General features: G+C 37.8%; 1 protein-coding gene and 1 pseudogene across 2 annotated transcripts in view; one reads left to right on the forward strand and one right to left on the reverse strand.

Annotated features, from left to right (window-relative positions):
- SLC25A21 (solute carrier family 25 member 21) overlaps positions 1–20,311 on the forward strand; it is a 536,203-nt gene that overhangs the window by 159,211 nt on the left and 356,681 nt on the right. The window lies entirely within an intron of this gene.
- LOC133769409 (malignant T-cell-amplified sequence 1-like) lies at positions 12,765–13,477 on the reverse strand (annotated as a pseudogene).

Raw genomic sequence — 20,311 nt, forward strand, 5'->3', positions numbered from 1 at the left:
GATTGTTCACTGAGACCACAGAACTGAGTAAAGGCAAGTATTCCAGATTTCATTAATTCATGAATACAGTACTATCTTAGGAGAATTAATCGGAAATGTCCTTATAGGCTAAAGAGCAGGGAAAATCTCAAGTAAAAGTTGGATAAAATAAAATCATTGTTATCTAACACTGAAGTGATAAGACTTCATACTAGGATCATCAAAATAGAAATGAAAATTAAAAAACAAATACGAGGGAAATACAAAAGGAAGGATAAGCAAGATTAGGTAACAGTTGAACATAAGTGAATAAAGATTCGGAAAAGAGGTGAAGTGATAGTCACAGATATGGATGAGAAGTTAAAAAAAGTGAAAATAGTTTAATTTTATATATCCATATAACTATACCACAATCAGTTATGAAACATCTTTGTTGCTTTAAATTTTTTTGTGTCCTTTAGTAAGCAATTCACTCTCCTCCCTGGGCTCCTTGCAACCATTGGTTTGCTTTCTGTAAATTAGTTTGGGTAGTTTTACTACAGTTTCATATGAATGGAATCATACAGCCTGTAAAAAAAAAAAAGTAATGATAATTTGATGGGAAAGGAGAAGAAAATGAAGTGTTGATTTAGGACCAATTGATTTGAACTTTGCTAACAGGTTGAAAAAGTGATCTCCAATATTGATAGTAGCCATGAAAGTGTAGTCTCTTAAACCCAAGTGACTGGAATTTGTCTCAGAAACAATTTGGTTTGGGATATTGAGTTGCTTCCTGTCTCTCTTGTTCTCACTCTTGTTCCTATTTCAGTACTGGATTCAACTTGAACAAAGTGTTGCTTTTTATGAAAGACATAAAAAACCATATTATGTTGGATTTTTAATGGTAATATGAGAGTCTCTTTCTTTTTGAGATCAGTGTTGGTATAAAACATGTAAAACTTATTACAAAATAAGCCTTTATAGAATTAGCTATACTTTGCATCCTCGTTATAATAATTGATCATTTAAATAATGACGGATTCCTTCTACTTCACCAATGGATTTCTAGAAATCTTTTTCTCTTTTTGAAAAATAAAGGCATATTCCCTATGAGACATGCAATTTTCAGAGATTTATTTTATAAATAATGCCCCCTACCTCTGTTATGCACCTTCACCTATCTTTTCATTTAGAATCTTGTCTCCAAGGAGCCACTTGATCCTCTTACTCTATTTCTGATCTACTCGTCTAGGCTTGTTGGAATCCTTTGGGAATCTTCTGGGAAGAGAATCTCCTGTGGATGTACTTTTTCAATTGTTGCTATTTCTGTCCCCCATCCCCATTTGCATCAAGGTACACACGTTACTGAGGAAAGTTAACATAAAACACAGATTGTATTATAAACTCCTGTAGGTTATTCGGGTACCAAACTCTCTTCCCCTTCTTAGTTCCGGCCCCACCAATTTGCAAGTTGTCCCAGCCTAACTCAAGCGGGGATTTAAATCTGTTAGAGAGCTCAGTGTGTTGATTTACAGAGTTGAAGTCTGCACAGAGGAATCATCTGTAATGGGATTCTTTGCTCCCTGGAGAGACATTACATAGCAGAGCTGTAAATTACTGAAGAAACAGGGGAGGGGGTAGGAGGGCAGAGAAGAATGCTCTATAAAGATAGAATATATTATTGATCAAAGCAGTTGCCTCTTAACTTTTTATTCTCTATCATAAAATTAAGTGGTCACCCTGAGGAAAAAAAGACTGGATATTTAAGTTAAGTGTGCTGTGTTTGTTGTCCCATTGAATTGGTTGGTATAAGATGTTTTGACTTGTTTGGTTTACCAATTGTCTCTTAGTAAATTCTTTTTTTCTCCCGCCTTGGACTATATCTAAAGGCATTTGTTTTCTTTATACCTATGTGATAATATTTTAGAATCTGATTTGCAGCCAGGAGTCATCGCAGGCAGCAGCTCTTTGCCCTCTGTTATCCCTGAGTCAAACTACAATACTGGCCTGATCAGTGTAATGTACAAGGTGTAGTAATACAAAATTGTGAGTGAAAATGTCCTAAATACATTGCCGGTGAGACTAGCCAACAGAGAAATAGATGACCTCAGGAAACGTCTGGCTTAACAAATGTATATCTTTAAATTGGAAATCTAATTATTTGCCTTAGATTTGCACTGCTGGGAACCTAATGCAAGACCATGTTAAATAAACTTATTATTTCCGTTTTTCATTTAACCTGTGGGATGTAGTATGACCAATCTGTTTTATATCCTCAATCAACAGATGATTGTATTTGGTAATAATTTATCAAGAATAAAAATCTGTTTTTGAAACTAATCACCTCATGTTAGGTCTGCCCTTTTTCAAAACCACCATCTGATATTCATTTTGTCTGCAAGACAAACATACTGATGAAAATGCATATACCACAGGACACAGCCAGTGGAATGAAGCATTTCCACTCTTTGTATATATTTAGAACATTTTCTGTTTTCCCAACAGATGGACCAAATTTTGGTATTAAAGAAAAAAAATCAATTTTACATAGTACAAACAAATTCAACAAGTACATTGTGTATTTCTGATTACTTTGTAACAGAATGTCCAGAGGAATTTGGGGTCAAATCAGGTCATATCTGAACTCTGATTTTTTTTTTTTTGAAAAGTGACTTTTTCATATATTCTAGGGTTTTTTTTTTCCCCTTTCAGATGTTTGGATGAATGTCTTAATGGAAAATACTAAGTTCATGTACTGTCCAAATCTTTTAAAAAATATTTTCAATTTAATGACTTGTTTATGTGCTAGTATCTTGAAATGTTTTGTTTTGTTTTTTTAAGTCTAGCAGTCTTACTTTAGTCTTATTTTACCAAAATGATACGTCGAATATAATCCTCACTTTTTTTTTATTATTTAGGGCAAACAACTCTGTCCCTGTTCCTATAAACTAGTGACATTGACTCATGTGGCAAAGCATTGACATTTAGTTCTTTGGAAAAGAGTTTAATTTTTAAATGTATTTGCATGCTTTTTGTCTTATACTTTAAAAATTATACTTCTTTGTCTCAGATTTTAGACATGTTTTGCACATTTATTTTATTAGTGATGAGGGTTGGGACTATGGATTTGTCCTTTGGAAGATAATCTCCAGTCTTTTCTTATTTTATCTATATCATAAATCTGCTATTTCTTTCTCCTTTCAAAGTTGCTATGGCTTCCCAGAATTTAAGGACAAGAAAAACCTCCTTAATCCTTCACCATCTTATCTTACCCATCTTTCCAGCTTCGCTGTACAAATCTAGTCTCAATGGACTTTTTCTCACTTGCCTCCTTAAACTTTAAATATATCTCACTTCTTCTGGAATTTGATACCTTCTTACATGCTTTTATCCAACTTTGCCAATTATTCCCTGGACCTGAGAAGCCCTTCCTCATTGCCTTTCCCATACATTCCCTTAAGCTCAGGACTTACTACAATATTCTAGGAGGCATTTCTGAACTTCAGGCATGACTCATAAGACCATCAACACTCATGGCTATGCTGCACAGAACTTCCAAAGTTTTGGGAAGGCAGAAGACATAGAAGTCAATGAAAAATTTCAGCTTGTGACAAATGATATGAAGGAAACAAGTGGGTACAATGAGATAGAGAAAAGTAGGAGTAGGGTACTGATCAATGAAGACTTCTAAAAAAAGTGTTGTTTAAAGTGTTGTTTACGTGGCGCAGTAGGTTAATCCTCCGCCTGTGGCGCCAGTATCCCATATGGGCACTGCTTCTAGTCTCTGCTGCTCCTATTCCAATCAAGCTCTCTGTCGTGGCCTGGGAAAGCAGTAGAGGATGGCCCAAGTTCTTAGGCCCCTGCATCCACATGGGAGACCAGGAAGAAACTCCTGGCTCCTGGCCTTGGATCGACGAAGCTCCGACTGTTGCAGCCATTTGGGGAGTGAACCAGTGAATGGAAGACCTCTCTCTCTGTCTCTCCTTCTCACTGTCTGTAACTCTATCTCTCAAATAAATAAATGAGATCTTTTTTTAAAAAAAGTGTTGTTTAGGCTCAGACTGAAAATTAAGAAAGAGCCAGCCTATAAAGTGCGCAAGGATAAGTGTTTCCTGCAGAGAAGCACACATAGAATCCAAGATGAGTAAGATATTGGTGCGTTTGGACAATGGAGAAGAGGTCATTTGGCTAAAGTATGGTTAATCAAGGGGGACATTAGTATAAGATGATGGTAGAGCATTAGATAGAGGGTGGATCAGGTCAGTTTTGATCATTGAAGCCCTAAGGAAAGGAATGTCATTCATATTTTATTGCTGGAGGAGAACCTCTCGATGCTATGTGAAAAGTAGTCTAGAAGAGAGCAAGAATCTCAGGGAAACCATTAAAAAGCTCTTGCAAAGGGCTGGGCAAAAAAAATAATTTTCAAATGGTAGATCCTGGGATTAAACCCACTGCTATTTTCATTGTATTTCTAGTCAATGTGTTTCTTTGACAATTATTTTGAAACTTGAGTGAAAAAATATTTGACAATGTTATTTCTGTTCCAAATAATGCCTGGAGAAGTTGTCAGTGTCAGGATTATGCCTATGGTGTAGAAAAGGAAGGGAGTATAGATTTCCTGCAACTGCAGGGGGAAAACATGTACTTAGAACACTTGGAAAGACATGATCCAAGTTCTGTGTGTTTCCTAACAATTTATATGAAAGGCAGAGAATGATGGGGAGAGAAGGGTAGAGATAGCTTCTGTCTGCTGGTTCACTCCCCAGATGCCTGCAACAGCTGGGGCTGGGCCAGACCCAAGCCAGGAGCTAGGAACTTCATCTGTGTCTCCCACATAGGTGTTGGAACCCAAGTACTTGGGCCACCATCTGTTATGTCCCAGCTCATTAATAGGAAACTCTCATCAGAAGCACAAAATAACAGAAACTTGAACCAGGCACTCTGATATGGGATATGGGTGGTCAGAGTGGTGGCTTAACCCACCTGTGTTGATATGAAATAGATTATAAACTTGCAAGATAAGACAAATCAGACAGGAGGCTTTTGTAACAGGTGAAAACTGGTGGAGACTTAATTGAGGGTAATAAAAATGGAGAAATATGGAGTAGCAAGATTTGTATTTATGTCTTCTGTCTTCCCAATACTCTGGAAGTTCTGTGCAGCATAGAATATCAAGGATGAGCAAGATTTGAAACATGCTTAGGGTATTGGATTGGAGGTGGTAAATATAAAAGGAGATGTTCCTGATTGCTTTCTACCCTGTCCACCATTTTATTGAGATAGAATTTACAAGTAAAAATTTTATATATTAATGGTGTATGTGACATTTTAATATATGTGTACACTGTGAAATGATTAATATGATTAAACTAACAGATATATTACCGCATGTCCTGGGTTTCTTAAATAAGAAAATGAGTGACTAGAGGTGCCATTTAGTAAAGTAGGGGAGAATGTTGGGAGAAAGATCAGTAGTTCAGTTTTAGAGATTTTTTTTCATTTTTGTTTAAGATTTTATTTATTTATTTGAAACGCATATATATATATATATATATATATATATATATATGAGAGATCTTCCGTCTGCTGGTTCATTCCCCAGATGGCCAGAACAGCCAGGGCTTAACCTGCCTAATGCCAGGAGCCAGGAGCTTCCTCCAGGTCTCCCACGTTGATGCAGGGGCCCAGGGACTTGGGCCATCTTCCACTGCTTTCCCAGGTGTACTAGTGGAAAGCTGGATCAGAAGTAGAGCAACTGGAACTTGAACCAGACCCCATATGGGATACTGGCACAGCAGGCCATGGCTTAACTTGCTAAGCCCCATGCCAGTCCCAGTTTTTGGAGACAGTAAATTTGAGCATTTGTGCCTAAACAGATTTTAAAATGTTTTTAAAACCCCTTTTAGTTTGAGAGGCGAAGAGACAGAGAGAATGTGCTCCTATCTACTGGTTTAATCTCTAAATACCCACAATGGTGGAACTGGGAGCTGAGAACATATTCTAAGTCTCCCATGTGGGTTGAAGGGACCTAACTAGTTGAAACATCATGACTGCCTCCCAGAATACACATTAGCAGGAACTGGAATTGGGAGTGGAACCAGGACTCTAATATAGGCACTCTGGTCTGAGCTTTGGGCATCTCAACCAGCATCTTAACCTCTAGGCCAAACACTCACCCCCTAAATACAGATTTTTATGTAGGCAAGTAAATGGATATATATTCACACATTTATATTTAAATAAATAAAAAGAACATACCATAAGCATTATTATACTGTTTTCTTTTTTCACTAAAATACATAAAGGGCAGGAATAGATGTTGTCACACAATGGATTGACACTTGGGTGACCCACAACCTGTTTTATACTGCCTAGGTTTGAGTCCTGGCCTTGCTTCTATCCAGCTTCCTATGAATAAGCATCCTGGGAGGCAGCCTGTGATAACCCAAGACTTGGATTCCTGTCACCAATGTGGGAGACCAAGGTGGAGTCCTGGCTCCTGGTTCTGGTCTGGCCCAACTCTGACTGTTGCAGGCATTTGGAAAATGAAACAGGATGAAGATTGATCTCTCTCTCTCTCTCTCTCTCTTTCTCTCACTCTGCCTTTCAAATAAAGACAAATCTTTTAAAAAAGGCTGTCATTCTATAGTAGTAATATAGATTTACTTCATTATTTTGTAAAGTTGCATGATTGTGTAATTGTATAAATTAATCAACAGTTTTCATAGGTAGTCATTATATATATATATATATGTGTGTGTGTGTGTATTATACAGTTTTACATGTATTTCTATAAAATAAATCCCCAAAAGTAGAATTGCTATATTAAAAAGTATATATATTTCAGGCAGAAATGTCACCCTACAAGAAACTGTACCATTGACTGTGTGTTTATTAAAGTGTCAATTTCTTTGACACTGAATTATGTCATAAAATACAAAATATTTGTGTTGTATTTTCTAAGTTCAAAGGGCAAAACGTTATTTCTGTTATTTTACACATTATTTTGAGCACCATTTTATTTATTAGCCATTTCCTTTTCTTTTTGCTTTACATGAAACTGAGATATAAAATGATTCTAGAAATGCAGAAGCAAAAAAAAAAAATCAGATACCTGAGAAATAAACATTAAAGGAAAGGAGGCAAAAAGGGAGAATGAAGGAAATAAATACAGACCCAATTACTTTTTGCGTGTTATTGGAAGGCTTAATTAAAACTTTGGAGTAGTTGGTAGGGAAAGGGTAAATATTTTACAAAAATCACCCATATGCTATTTTGTAAAAAAATAACAATATAAGAGATAGTTTTTGGGAGACATTTTAGAAATTAGTGTAACAATGTTTGTTTTTATTACCCATATATTAAGATACTTTGGAAAATAAATCTGCAAATGCTGCAGAAACTGATGGTTATGATAGAGAAAACATGATGAAGTTTTTTTCTCCTTGGAGTGTCCAATGTACTTCTCAGAGCAGCTGTACTTTTCAGGCTACAAGAGTCATAGCAAACCCCGTTAGAGGTCAGCCATAGCCATGTGTATCCTGTTGTATTAATAAAGGAAATGTCGACTAGGACACTGGGGATTAGACACAACTAATTTTGTAAAATGCCATTGAGTTGATCTTTATCTGTAAAGCCAACACAGACATACCAACAGTTAAAACAAGTTCCATGCCTTTCAGATTTCAGCAGGATAAAGCATGGTGTTTTATTTCACACCCATAAATTGCAGCTCTCAATGATGAAAAATCTTTAAAAGTCAAATTTGTTCAAACTAGTATTTTCAAATACTATTCCAATAATTAGAGTTCTTTATGCATATATTTTTTAATTAAAAGGCAATTGAACTTTTGTTTAGCTAAACTCTGAACTCCACATTCCACCACTATCCCCCCAAGAAGTCTGATACTGTTCTCTGAGTTCTAAGTTCAAGGTGGTTGGACCAAGTTGGCATGTCCCTAAAGCGCACTGGCCTTCTTTAGAGACTACTTACAATCAAATCAGTTTTGTCATTCTGACAGTGGAATGACAAGTTAAACATAGCCCAGCACTGTGGATTCTTTGTGGTGACCCTGCTAACTTCAAGGGTTGTTGCTTTACACTGAATGTCCTAAGTGTTTGGTCTATTATGAAAATTGAGTCCTTTAAACCAAGTAACTGTTATTAAAGTTGGGAAATTTGGCTACCACACATATACAGACAGCATTTTGAAAAGATTATAATATCGACATTAAATGATGGAATTATGAAATTAAAATTTGACTTAAATGTATCAAAACTCTATAAAATATTAAACCTCTCTGTTGATGCCTTGAAACTGAGGTTAACTTTTCTATGATCATTGAGAGTTATTTACTGCTTTCTGCATTTAGGGTTTGTAATATTTGTGGATATGTTTTTACTCAGATGTATAATTTAGTTTCTGATTTCTTAATTGTTTTAAGGGTGCTGGAGGCAGAGTTGAAGTGGTAAATTTTCTTTTCAATAGGCTAATTTTAAATTTGAAATGTGTGAGTTATATGTGTGAATGATACAGGTGATGCACAAAGATAACATAAAAATTTGATAGCAGTGACTTTTTTCAGACTATTTTTAAATATTAAAGCTATCCTCATTATATAGACTATACTGCCTTCTAATGTCAGCATTGCTTCTCGGCATTTTGGCTCAGATCAAGTGTAATGTCAGTGATCATGTACAATGATAGTCTTTTGGATTTCATAGCCTTAAATTCTCTCTTCATACATGGTCCCAAAATCTTGACAAGTGATAAGTTCATTGTTGCTGAAGCATCATTTGAATTGCTGGACTAAATAGAAGCATATCAGAAACTTCTCAGAGCTCGTTAGTTTTCCCAATATGATCATTGCTGTATTGTAACTCTTGTGAAGAACAAAATTTAGTTTGTAAAAAGTAGTCAGGAAATGCAGTAAGAGCTAAGTGTAGACATGTGCTGAAATGGTTGTTCAAAAACCTAGGAAAAGTAATTTTTTTTTTCCTGTTGTCTTCCTTTTTTCATTTATTTCACGATGGTTGGGCTCATAATGTGAGCTCCTGTGTGCTTCACAGAGCAATAAGAAATGGTTTGCAAACCTGTCCTGAGAATGCTATAACCAGTGTAAGAACTATTCACCAGATTAGAAAGTTTTAAAAGAAATCAAGAAGGCCATTGATATTTGGTATGAGATTATATTCATCATATTGGGAATCAGTGCACTCCTATCAGTCAAGCACTTGTAACAGTGTGTGGCACTTACACACTATAAAGATATTAGCTGCATTAGTGATGACTATTGGCTATATATGTTGCTGCACCAGCTACTATTCCAGATGGAATTGTGATTTGAGAGAATCAAGGATCTCTATGGTTATTTATTTATTTTTTTGACAGGCAGAGTTAGACAGTGAGAGAGAGAAACAGAGAGAAAGGTCTTCCTTTTGCCGTTGGTTCACCCCCACAAGTGGCTGCTAAGGTTGGCGTGCTGCAGCCGGCGCTGTGCCGATCCGAAGCCAGGAGCCAGGTGCTTCCTCCTGGTCTCCCATGGGGTGCATGGCCCAAGCACTTGGGCCATCCTCCACTGCACTCCCGGGCCACAGCAGAGAGCTGGACTGGAAGAGGAGCAACCAGGACAGAATCCGGCACCCTGACCAGGACTAGAACCCGGTGTGCCAGCGCCGCAGGCAGAGGATTAGCCTAGTGAGCCGCGGCACTGGCCTCTAGGGTCATTTTCATACACAAGATATAAAGACTCAGCTGTTTTGTCTTCCACTTAATGCCAAGTATGTAAAAGTAGATTGTTTGAGGGACACATAATTAGCACAGGGGTTAAGACATTGCTTTGGAAGTCTGTTTTCCATATTAAAGTGTCCAACTTCAAGTCCTTGCACTGCTTCCTATTCAACTTCCTGCTAATGTACATCCTGGGAGGCAATAAATGATGGCTCAATTACTTAGGTCTCTACCACCCACATGGGAGAACTGGAAGGAGTTCTGGGTTCCTATCTTCAGCCAGGCACAGACCAAGCTGTTCTAGGCATTTGAGGAGTGAATCAGTGGATGGAAGAGCCCTCTTTCTTTCTCTGTCACCTTCCCTTTCAAATAAATGAAAATTTTATAACTATTTACTTAATTGAAAGGTAGAGCAATAAAAGAGAGCTTCTATTTACTGGTTTGCTCCTCCAGTGGCTGTGATGGTCTGGCCTGGGCCAGGCCAAAATCAGGTTTTCCACATGGGTGGCAGGGATTCAAGTACTTGGGCCATCTTCTATTGCCTTCCCAGGTGCAGTAGGAGGAAGCTGGATCAGAAGCAAAGCAGCCAGGACTTGAGCTAGTGTTCTTTCAATGGGATGTGTTATAAGCAGCAGCTTTAATTAGTGTGCCACAACACTGGCCCCATAACAATTTTTCAAAAGAAGCTTGTTTGATGTATTTTTTACAATTAAGTCCCATCCCTGCTTATTCCATTAGATGTTCTTCTAATGGAAGACCTTCTAAAAGACCTTAAATATCTCAGATATTTTTATTCTCTCAACTAGAGTTACTGGAAGAAACAGTTAAAAGATATGCAATGATGAGTGTCTTAATGTGGACACATCCATAAGAATTTAGAATTTATATACACTCAAAAATAAATTTTTAAACATTTAAATATTTTTAAGTTTGGATATTGCTCTTTAGATTCTGTCAGAGAGCCCCTCTCCCTGTCTCTCTTGCTTAGTAGACTCCTTCTCTGACCCCTATCCCCAAGTCCAAGTCCTCTTTCCTTGAAGCTTTCCAGGCTCATGTATTCATTCCTCTCTGCCTGTTGCTAGTGTCCCACCAGCCTGCTGTAGTGGCAGTTACAGGGTTGTAATAATTAACATTTCTTTCATACTGCTAGACTGCAAGTCTCTTGAGGAAGAAACTAAGTCCTTAATGAATGTGTGAATGAACTTCAAATCCTCTATCATTACACAAAAGATAAGACAGCTCTAGTATTTCAAGCAATGCAGATATTAGGCAGTGGCCATATTAGAAAGAGTGTTAATTTCTTCAACACATGCATACATACACATACACATAGGGATACACACACTCTCATGCATTTATAGCACCCAAGTAGAGTAGAACAAAGTTGTTTTCATAAAATGTTTGTTGAGTAGCTACTGAGTTTCATGTACGGCTCTATTCCTCACATATACATCTTATTAAATCTTCCAACAATTCCGTCATGTATGTACTTGTGTTCTCCAATATTTGGATAAGAAAATAAAGGCTAAAAGGTAGTAGGCCCAAGGCCACAGGTAATAAATGGAGCAGTAAAATTTGAATCAGATGTTCTGAGTTTTTTTTTTTTCATTATTTTCACACCAAATTTCCAATGCTTAGGCCAGCTAGACTGAATAATGATTTGAGCTTACAAGGCACTTTTCACACTTTGACTGAATTTCTTAGGTTATTAAAGCCTACAAAGCTATGATATATTTCCTGAACCCTGTCTCTCCCCATTATCTATGATGTGAATTTATAGTTGATTCTGCCTGTCTTATCCTGTATTGTGAACCTTAATACCTGAACCAATTGGACCACTAGATAATGTCAAGGTGTTAATTCAACTTTAGCATTCATTTGTGTGGAGAGGGAAATAACTAAGGGCTTTATGCTTATTCTGCCATGCTCTTGTTTTGACCTTGGATCCTGGATTCCTCTCAAATGTTTTATCTCCATGCAGTTTTTTCTATAAAGTATATTAATTTCTTGTACTAAAATTGTCTTTTCATTTCAGATTGTTGGCTACAATTTCTTTCATTGTGCAGAACCAAGTAGTATTCAAAGCAGTTGTGTTTAGAAGCAGTAAAATACATTTGGAACCTTCTGATTGAACAGTATTTTTTGTTGCAAACAATACTTTATCTAAATTCTCTGTAAGATCATCGAAACATCAAACTTTTAGAGAAAGGAACACAAGGAAACAACTTAGCATTTAATCCAAACATGTATTCTTCAATAACATTTTTAATTGGTGATAAGTGTTGTACCTTCTTGTAAGGCCATCTGTGCGTTATACTAGATAGCTAAAATTATGGAGGGCTGCTCTAACAGGTAGATGGGGTAGTTGGGATGTGGCTTAAAATCCAATTTCAGAGGTCATGTGTTTCTGTGAGCTTCAGGGCTCCATATCCTCTGAAATTGGCTGGAACGCTTCCTTTTCAGTTCCTCTAGGGACAGAGCAATGTCAAGACTATATTTACATTTAACCTATAAAAATTTCGCACAAATTTGGATGAGAAAAGTTCAGATAGATGTCCGTAATTTTTTTTTTTTGACAGGCAGAGTGGACAGTGAGAGAGAGAGACAAAGAGAAAAGTCTTCCTTTGCCGTTGGTTCACCTTCCAATGGCCGCTGCGGCCAGCGCACTGCGCTGATCCGAAGCCAGGAGCCAGGTGCTTCTCCTGGTTTCCCATGCGGGTGCAGGGCCCAAGGACTTAGGCCGTCTTCCACTGCACTCCTGGGCCATAGCAGAGAGCTGGACTGGAAGAGGGGCAACCAGGACAGAATCTAGCGTCCCAACCGGGACTAGAACCCGGGGTGCTGGCACCACAGGTGGAGGATTAGCCTATTGAGCCACAGCGCCAGCCGTGATGTCTACAATTCTACTTGGAAAATCATCAGAATGAACTTTGTGGGGCAAAGAACATATGCAGTGATATTTGGAGCAATAAGAAGTCCAGGAAGTTGGTTGGTTGAATAATCTCTTCCAACAATCAGGTTTTTTTTTTTTTTTTTTTTTTTTAGCATCTGTAGAATTTATTCAACATACCCACAGAGGCATTATCTTCATGCTGTCACACACACATACAAGCACAGATACAGCACAATATCCATATTTATCCCAATGCATTCCTTCTGAGGCTTATTTATATGTCTTCATATGCCACAGCCCATCATTTAAATAATGGATATTTTCAATGCCAATTCCTTTGTTGACTTTCTCGATGTCTTCTGCAGACATCTTCATGACTCCAACACACAGAGCATGCTGTTTTCCTTCAGCCATAATTGCAACAATGGTATCTACTGCTGCAGGGTAAAGCTTAGCTCCTGGAGAAGTTAAGCCTGGACACATGATATTTGCTCCACTGAGTACAAATTTGATGGCTCCTTTATCAACTTGCTGGTGTAGCAGGATAAAAGGATATTTGTGAAGCAACCTTAGGGATGGATAAAAAGGCCCTTCTCTTTGTCTAAAAAATAGCAATTCTCCATTTACTGTAAGGATTTTATATGTTCTTGGCATCGAACTATTTTGACAGGATCTTTCTTAGGCATGATTTGATTAAGCCATGGTTCAATACCTGGAAATTGATCTATCAATTGGTTCTTAATACCCTTAATTACTGAGGTTTTCAACTGGATGCAGTTGGACACATTTTCTTTTTCATCAAATTTCTTGAGCATGATCCAAGGTGAAGGGGGCGACGATAAGGAAGGGCCCGGATTGGGAAAGAAATTGAATTAGCAATGGTCCGGCAGGTCCCCCTACACCCCAACCATCAGTTTTAAATGGTGTGGAAATGTTTATGATCCTTTCAGTCTTATCAGAGTGGTGATTGGCAAATGAGTTGCAATTTTATAGAAAAATTCCTTACAATAATCAGAAGTAAACTGAAAATCCTGGCAGTATAGAGGTTTTAAATGGAATTTGGTTAATGAAAAATATGTATCTAAGGGCTAGTGTTATGTAGCAGATGTTTTTGCCATCTGCAAATGCTAGCATCCCATATGGGTGCCAGTTTGTGTCCCGGCTGCCCACTTCTGATCCAGTTCCCTGCTGATAGCCATGGAAATGCAATGGAAGATGGCCCAAGTGCTTGGGCCCCTGCTACCCACGGGGGAGACCTGGAAGAAGCTCCTGGCCTCTGTCTTGCCCAGCCCTGGCCATTGTGCCAATTTGGAGAGTGAACTAGTGATGGAATATCTCTGTTTCTCCCTCTCTCTAGCTCTGGTGTGTATACACACACACACACACACACATATATATATACCAGTTCCAGTAAAATCAAAGGATACAAGCAAGTCCCCTCTCTCCCCCCCAGCAAGACAAGATTTCTTGGGCAAGCTATGCAGAGTGACCTGAAAGTTCTGGCTTTTTAATGCCAAAGTAAATTCTGGGCCACCGTATGTAACTTTCAAACAAGACTTTTTCATCAAACATTTCTGAAAATGAAGTATTTAGTTTGACCAAGTTGATGGCAAGGCCAATTCTTGGAATAGCAATATGTTCTCTTGTGACAGAATCCATCGACAGCAGATAACTCATACCACCAATCTGGCAACTAATCTCATTATTTTCAATAATTTTTTGTCTCTATTATCTTTTTGCTTTTAGATTTATTTATTTATTCGAGATGTGGAGTTACAGAGGCAGAGGCAGAAAGAGAGAAAAGTCTTCCATCCACTAGTTCACTCCCCCAAATGGCTGCAAGGGCCAGAGCTAGGCCAATCCGAAGCCAGGAGCCAGGAGCTTCTTCTGGGTCTCCCATGTGGGTGTAGGGGCCCAAGTAGTGGGCCATCTTCTACTATTTTTCCAGGCCATAGCAGAGAGCTGTATCAGAAGTGGAGCAGCCGAGACTTGAACTGGTATCCATATGGGATGCCAGCACTATAGGCAGTGGATTTACCCGGTACACCACAGCCCTGCCCCTCTCTTATCTTTTAAATCTCTAAATTTCTCTGATGTACTACTTATCATTGTAGGAAAAATATGTTGAAAATCTTTGAAAAGAGTTACATAGAGAGGTAGAACCAGAGAGAGATCTTCCATCCGCTGGTTCACTCCCCAATAAACTGCAATGGCCAGAGCTGAGCTGATTTGAAGCCAGGAGCTTCCTCCAGGTCTCTCACATGGCTGCAGGGGCCCAACGATTTGGGCCATCTTCCACTGCCCTCCCAGGCCACAGCAGAGAGCTAGATCAGAAGTGGAGCAGAGGGGACTCAAACCGGTGCCCATATGGGATGCTGGCACTGCAGGCCAGGACTTTAACCCACTGCGCCACAACACTTGCCTCGTATTTCACTTTGAATAGAATGAATGTTTACCTTAGCAAGCATTACTGGAATAAATGGTAAATAAAAGTACTTAAGAGTTTCCTTTAAGAAACATTAATATATTTCTGTGATTCTTGAATATAACTTATCAGGTCTGTCATTAATTTAATGCAACTCTTTTTAAAGGAGAACTGCCATTAAAATGTATGCATTCTTTTTGAAACCCAAATTTTAAAAATATTTTAAATCTAGGGATACTAGAAATAATAGGAATTAAGAAATTAAGATGTTTGAGGTTCTGGGTTAGCATTTTAGAAAATTAACTGTCTATAAACTTGTTTTCTCCCACCTCCCAACCCACACAACAAAGAATTGAATGACTGTACTAGATGTTCCTTTCTTAAGAACCTGGTTTTTCCACAATTTTGGCAAGTGTTTTCATAGGAACTTTATTTTACAAAGTTGCTCAATAAATATGTGAATATTGTTCTACTTATATGTAATATCTTAAGATTAAGGTATAATTTGAGATAAAAAAGGAAAAACAGCTGTCACACTTCAAAATGAAATAAAAAACTAATATATATTATTTGTATCAAATATTTGAAAGTATTATAAAAAGTTTAGAAAAGAAAGAGAATGACCACTGTTTATCATTAATGAGACAATAATGGGAAAGCCCACACATTACAAATGGGATTATATGTTTATATGTGTTCATGTTTAAGGATAAACATATTTGTTCAAGCAATTTGCATTTTATTTCACATAATGATATTTACTTTTTATTAAATATAAATGGAAGAGTTGACAGTGTGGATCCAAGATCATGATAAGCTTAGCATTACTTACTGAGTTATTGTTTAGAAATCTGTATTGTTATTTGCCCAACAAGAAGATAATGTGCTTTATTTTTTCCAAAAACAAAAAAAGGATAAAAAATTTTCTAGGGATAAAATGGCCACATACAGTATGTTGTTTTAAATTCGTGGGCAAGGTACATGCTATCTGTATTTTATGCTATAGTTCTTTTCATTTGGTGTGTAATGTGATTTAATTCCACATGCCCTGATTTTGTATGTATAGTTTAGAAAAATCTTAACTTTGAATCACATCATGTGTATACGTATACAGTATATTGATTCATAAAGGAATGTTATTTATAAGATACACATAAATCTAATCCATAGTGCAATGTTTTAAAACAAAATGTATGATAACTAGGTAAGTGAACTCAATTCTTAACAGATGTTGTGCTATGTTCCATAGTTTGCAACAAACCTCATTTTTAAATTTTGTGTATCATTATACTATCCAATTATGGCTATTTAATAAAGTTTAATGGGCAAATATTGACATAATTCTTAGAGAATAAATAAAGGAAACAAAAATAGATGCCACATTAACTACAGATGGGAACTAAGGGCCAAAACAAGAGGTTAGGTTTGAAGGGCTGCCCAAGCTCCTGGGGGATGTATATCAGAATGAGATTGAATCCTGAGAACATGCTTCTCTGATTTTTGCTGTTTCTAGAATTCTTTTTGTCATGGTGATACTGGTTGTGGTGTATATGCATACATTTTTGATACAGATGTCTGAATCATGGCCATTCACTTAGATGGAGTAATTTGGAAGATAACATTGTGGAGAGCAGCGTCCTTAGAGAATCTGGTGATTGCAGATAAGTACAGATTACCAGGAGCTCTGCCTCCCATTGAATATCTGGTCAAGACCCAGGGCAAGAATTTGAAGGGATAGGTTTAGATCAAAGTGAATTTACTGGCCCTGTCCCTATTCTTATTCCTCTTTCTAGTAAGAGGGCAAAACAGATGTTTTTAAATTAACAAACCATAAAGTGTGACAGCTATGAGATTGGGCCTTGGAATCAGTTAACCTAGCTTGGGCCGTTGGCTTTGCCCCATACCAGTTTCTTCAAAGCAGGTGCGTCTTAAAGGCAGGAGGGAGGATGTGACTCCTAGAGGCGCTGCAGCCTGTCCCACTCCTGGGGCACCGTTGGCAGGCTAATGGATGCCAGTGGTGGTCAGAGAACAGCAGAAACAATTCTGGATTTTATTTTGCTTGGAGGTGTTTACCCCATCATTAGCTATTTGGTGGCACAGAAAATGTTCAATCCATCTATCTTCCTGTCTAGTGGCTTTTTCAGTTACACCATGAATTACATATTTTCACCTTGGCCCAGGTGCTTTCAAACACAGTACTAACATGAAATGCCTGTGTTGACTCTGCAGGCATGGTTATTTCTGCCTGAGACGGGTTTTAGGTTAGCAGATAAAACATTCTTGACATCTTTAATACCCTTTACAGGGTCTTCTATAAATAATAGTTGTCAGTTGATAGTTTTTTCACCAAGCACTGAAACTCTATTTCAAAATAGAATTTGGTGGGTGGCTGCAGGCTGTTTTTAGAAAATAAAAACTAGCTATTTACTTGCTCTACCATCAAATGCCTCTTTCATTATTTTGCCATCTTGAAAATGTTGTTAATGCCCCACAGAACATGTGGCACCAATGAGCTAATCATAGTCAAAGAAAACATTGATTGTGGGAGTCATTCACAGCAATACTCTCTATTGGTATTATGTGTGAAATAGGAGAGATTATTAAACCTTACATTGGATAGATTCTGGCACACGAAGCAAGGGAACACGTTGTCTGAGTATGAGGCAATGAAAAGGATTTGTAATATTTTGGAGGGAAGCCCCTTATTGAAGAATAATATGCATTAAGAAAGTACACATTATAAAGGTAGAGTTTGCCGAAATTTTACTAACTGGACATATTTGGAACTTGTGTTCGGAACAAGAAACAGCACCAATATTTATATTTATACCAAGCCCAGGGAGCACAGTACAGAGACATGGTTAAGAACAAAGGCCATGGAGCTGGACTTTCAGCATTGAAATCGCAGTCCCTCCAGACAGAATTAAGGCATTTTATGATTGTATGTTCAGTGTCTTGCACTGCAGTTACTTGTGTCACTGTCTCCCTGCCTTACTTACTGAGAAGCAGGCATCATTTCATAGTCATTTTTAATACCTTGTAGTGATTTGTGCTGTGTCTCAAATGATAAATATTTGATTAATAAGCAGTGGAATATTTAATATTTTGTCATTTACTGTTTATACCACATCTACTTTCCAAATAATAAGAAACAATGTATAGGAAAAAGTGTAGAATATGACATTTACATGTTTGGGGGCAGTTCAAATAAGACTATTTCAACATTTAAATAATGACTATAAAATTTCTTATAATTGAATGCAAAGTGGAAAATATGTTGAGTAAACTTATTTCCATTTTATAAAATATAAAATAAACATATATCTTGAAATATTTTGTTTATATGTCTGACTTCCTTCTAGCCAGCACAGCTCTTTATGTGTAGAAATGTGTTTTATTTAAATTTGAATCCCCAGAGCTTTATGTGTATGTATCGTTCCAATTTTAGTATATGTGCTGCCAAAGCGAGCACTATGCGTATGTATATAAAGGAATGAAATGAATGTAAAAGAAGAAAGGAAAGTAGGAGAAAGAAAGAAGAAATGAAATGCATTTCTGGGAATTATGACAAATGTGTTAGCACAATTGATGCACATTACTATAGTAATAGATTATAGAGTACAGTGGTTCAGTTGGGCATCAACTTCCTCATCTCTAAAGTGGGTTAATAATTCTAACTTCCTCTTAAGGATCACAAGAAATAATAGATTTAAAGATCCTAGTATTTAATAAGCCAAGTGCTAGTAATTCACTCACTCAGCACATTTTTCATCATGTGCTGAAGTGTTACAGATAATGGGAGCAGGCACTTGACATTGCAGTTAGGGTGCATTTGGATGCCCATGTACCACATCAGAGTACTCAGGTTCAGGTTCCAGCTCCTTTCATGACCTACTACTGATGCACACCCTGGGAGGCAGCTGTGATGGCACAAGTACCCACAACAACTCGGGCTGGGCCAGGCTGAACCCAGGAGCCCAGGACTCCATCTGGATTTCCCATGTGGGTGCCAGGCACTCAAGTGCTTGTGTCATTCTTGGCTGTCTTCACAACCATGTTAATAGGGAACTTAAATGGAAACAGTAGCTGGGACTCAAAATGGCATTCCAATATAGGATGTGTTCTGTGTGTGTGTGTGTGCGAATATAGGATGTGGTGTGTGTGTTGCTTTTTTGAGCAGTTTTAAATTTCCATAAAAATGAGAAGATGGTAAAGAAATTTCCAATATACTCCCTGTCCCTACATATGAATACTCTCTCAACATCAACATCCTCCACCCAAGTAGAATATGTGTTACAATGTATTAACCTCCATTGATAGGTCATAATCACCCAAAGTCTCTACAACTCTACATTAGGGTTACTCTTGGTATTGTGCATTCTATGCATTTTGAAAGCTGTAGAATGACGTGTAGCCATCATTATGGTACTATATAGAGATTTTTACTGCTCCAAGACTCCTCTGTGCTCAGCCTATTCATCCATCTCCAACTCCTGTTTTTAGTACCCATAGCTTGCCTTTTCTAGAATATAAAATGATTTGAATCATTTAATTACATAGCCTTTTTTTTTTTTTTAACAGGCAGAGTGGATAGTGAGAGAGAGAGACAGAGAGAAAGGTCTTCCTTTTTGCCGTTGGTTCACCCTCCAATGGCTGCTGCGGCCAGCGCATCACGCTGATCCGAAGCCAGGAGCTTCTCCTGGTCTCCCATGGGGTGCAGGGCCCAAGGACGTGGGCCATCCTCCACTGCCTTCCCAGGCCATAGCAGAGAGCTGGCCTGGAAGAGGGGCAACCAGGATAGTATCCGGCACCCCAACCGGGACTAGAACCCAGTGTGGCGGCGCCGCAAGGCGGAAGATTAGCCTGTTAAGCCATGGCGCCGGCCCTAATTACATAGTCTTTTTAGGTTGGCTTCTTTCACCTAGAAATATAGGTTTAAGATTCCTTATGTCTTTATATGGCTTGATAGTTCATTTCTTTTTAATACTGATTGATATTTCATTGTCTAGAGGTACCACAGTTTGTTTTTCCATTTACCTACTGAGGGATATCTCAACTGGTTCTAAGTTTTGGCTATTACGAATAAGGTGGTTATAAACTTTGTATATAGTTTTTGTGTTTTCAATTCCTTTTGGTAAGTAAATACCAAAGAGAGAGATTGCTAGATCATCCAGTAAGAGTATATTTAGTTTTGTAGGAAACTACCAAACTCTCTTCCAAATGACTGCAGCATGTTGCATTCCCACCAGCAATGAGTGATTCCTGTTTCTCCAAATCCTGGCCAGGGTTTGGTGTTGTCAGTGTC

This window comes from Lepus europaeus, chromosome 11, assembly GCF_033115175.1.
Source record: "Lepus europaeus isolate LE1 chromosome 11, mLepTim1.pri, whole genome shotgun sequence".
NCBI classification, from domain to species: domain Eukaryota; kingdom Metazoa; phylum Chordata; class Mammalia; order Lagomorpha; family Leporidae; genus Lepus; species Lepus europaeus.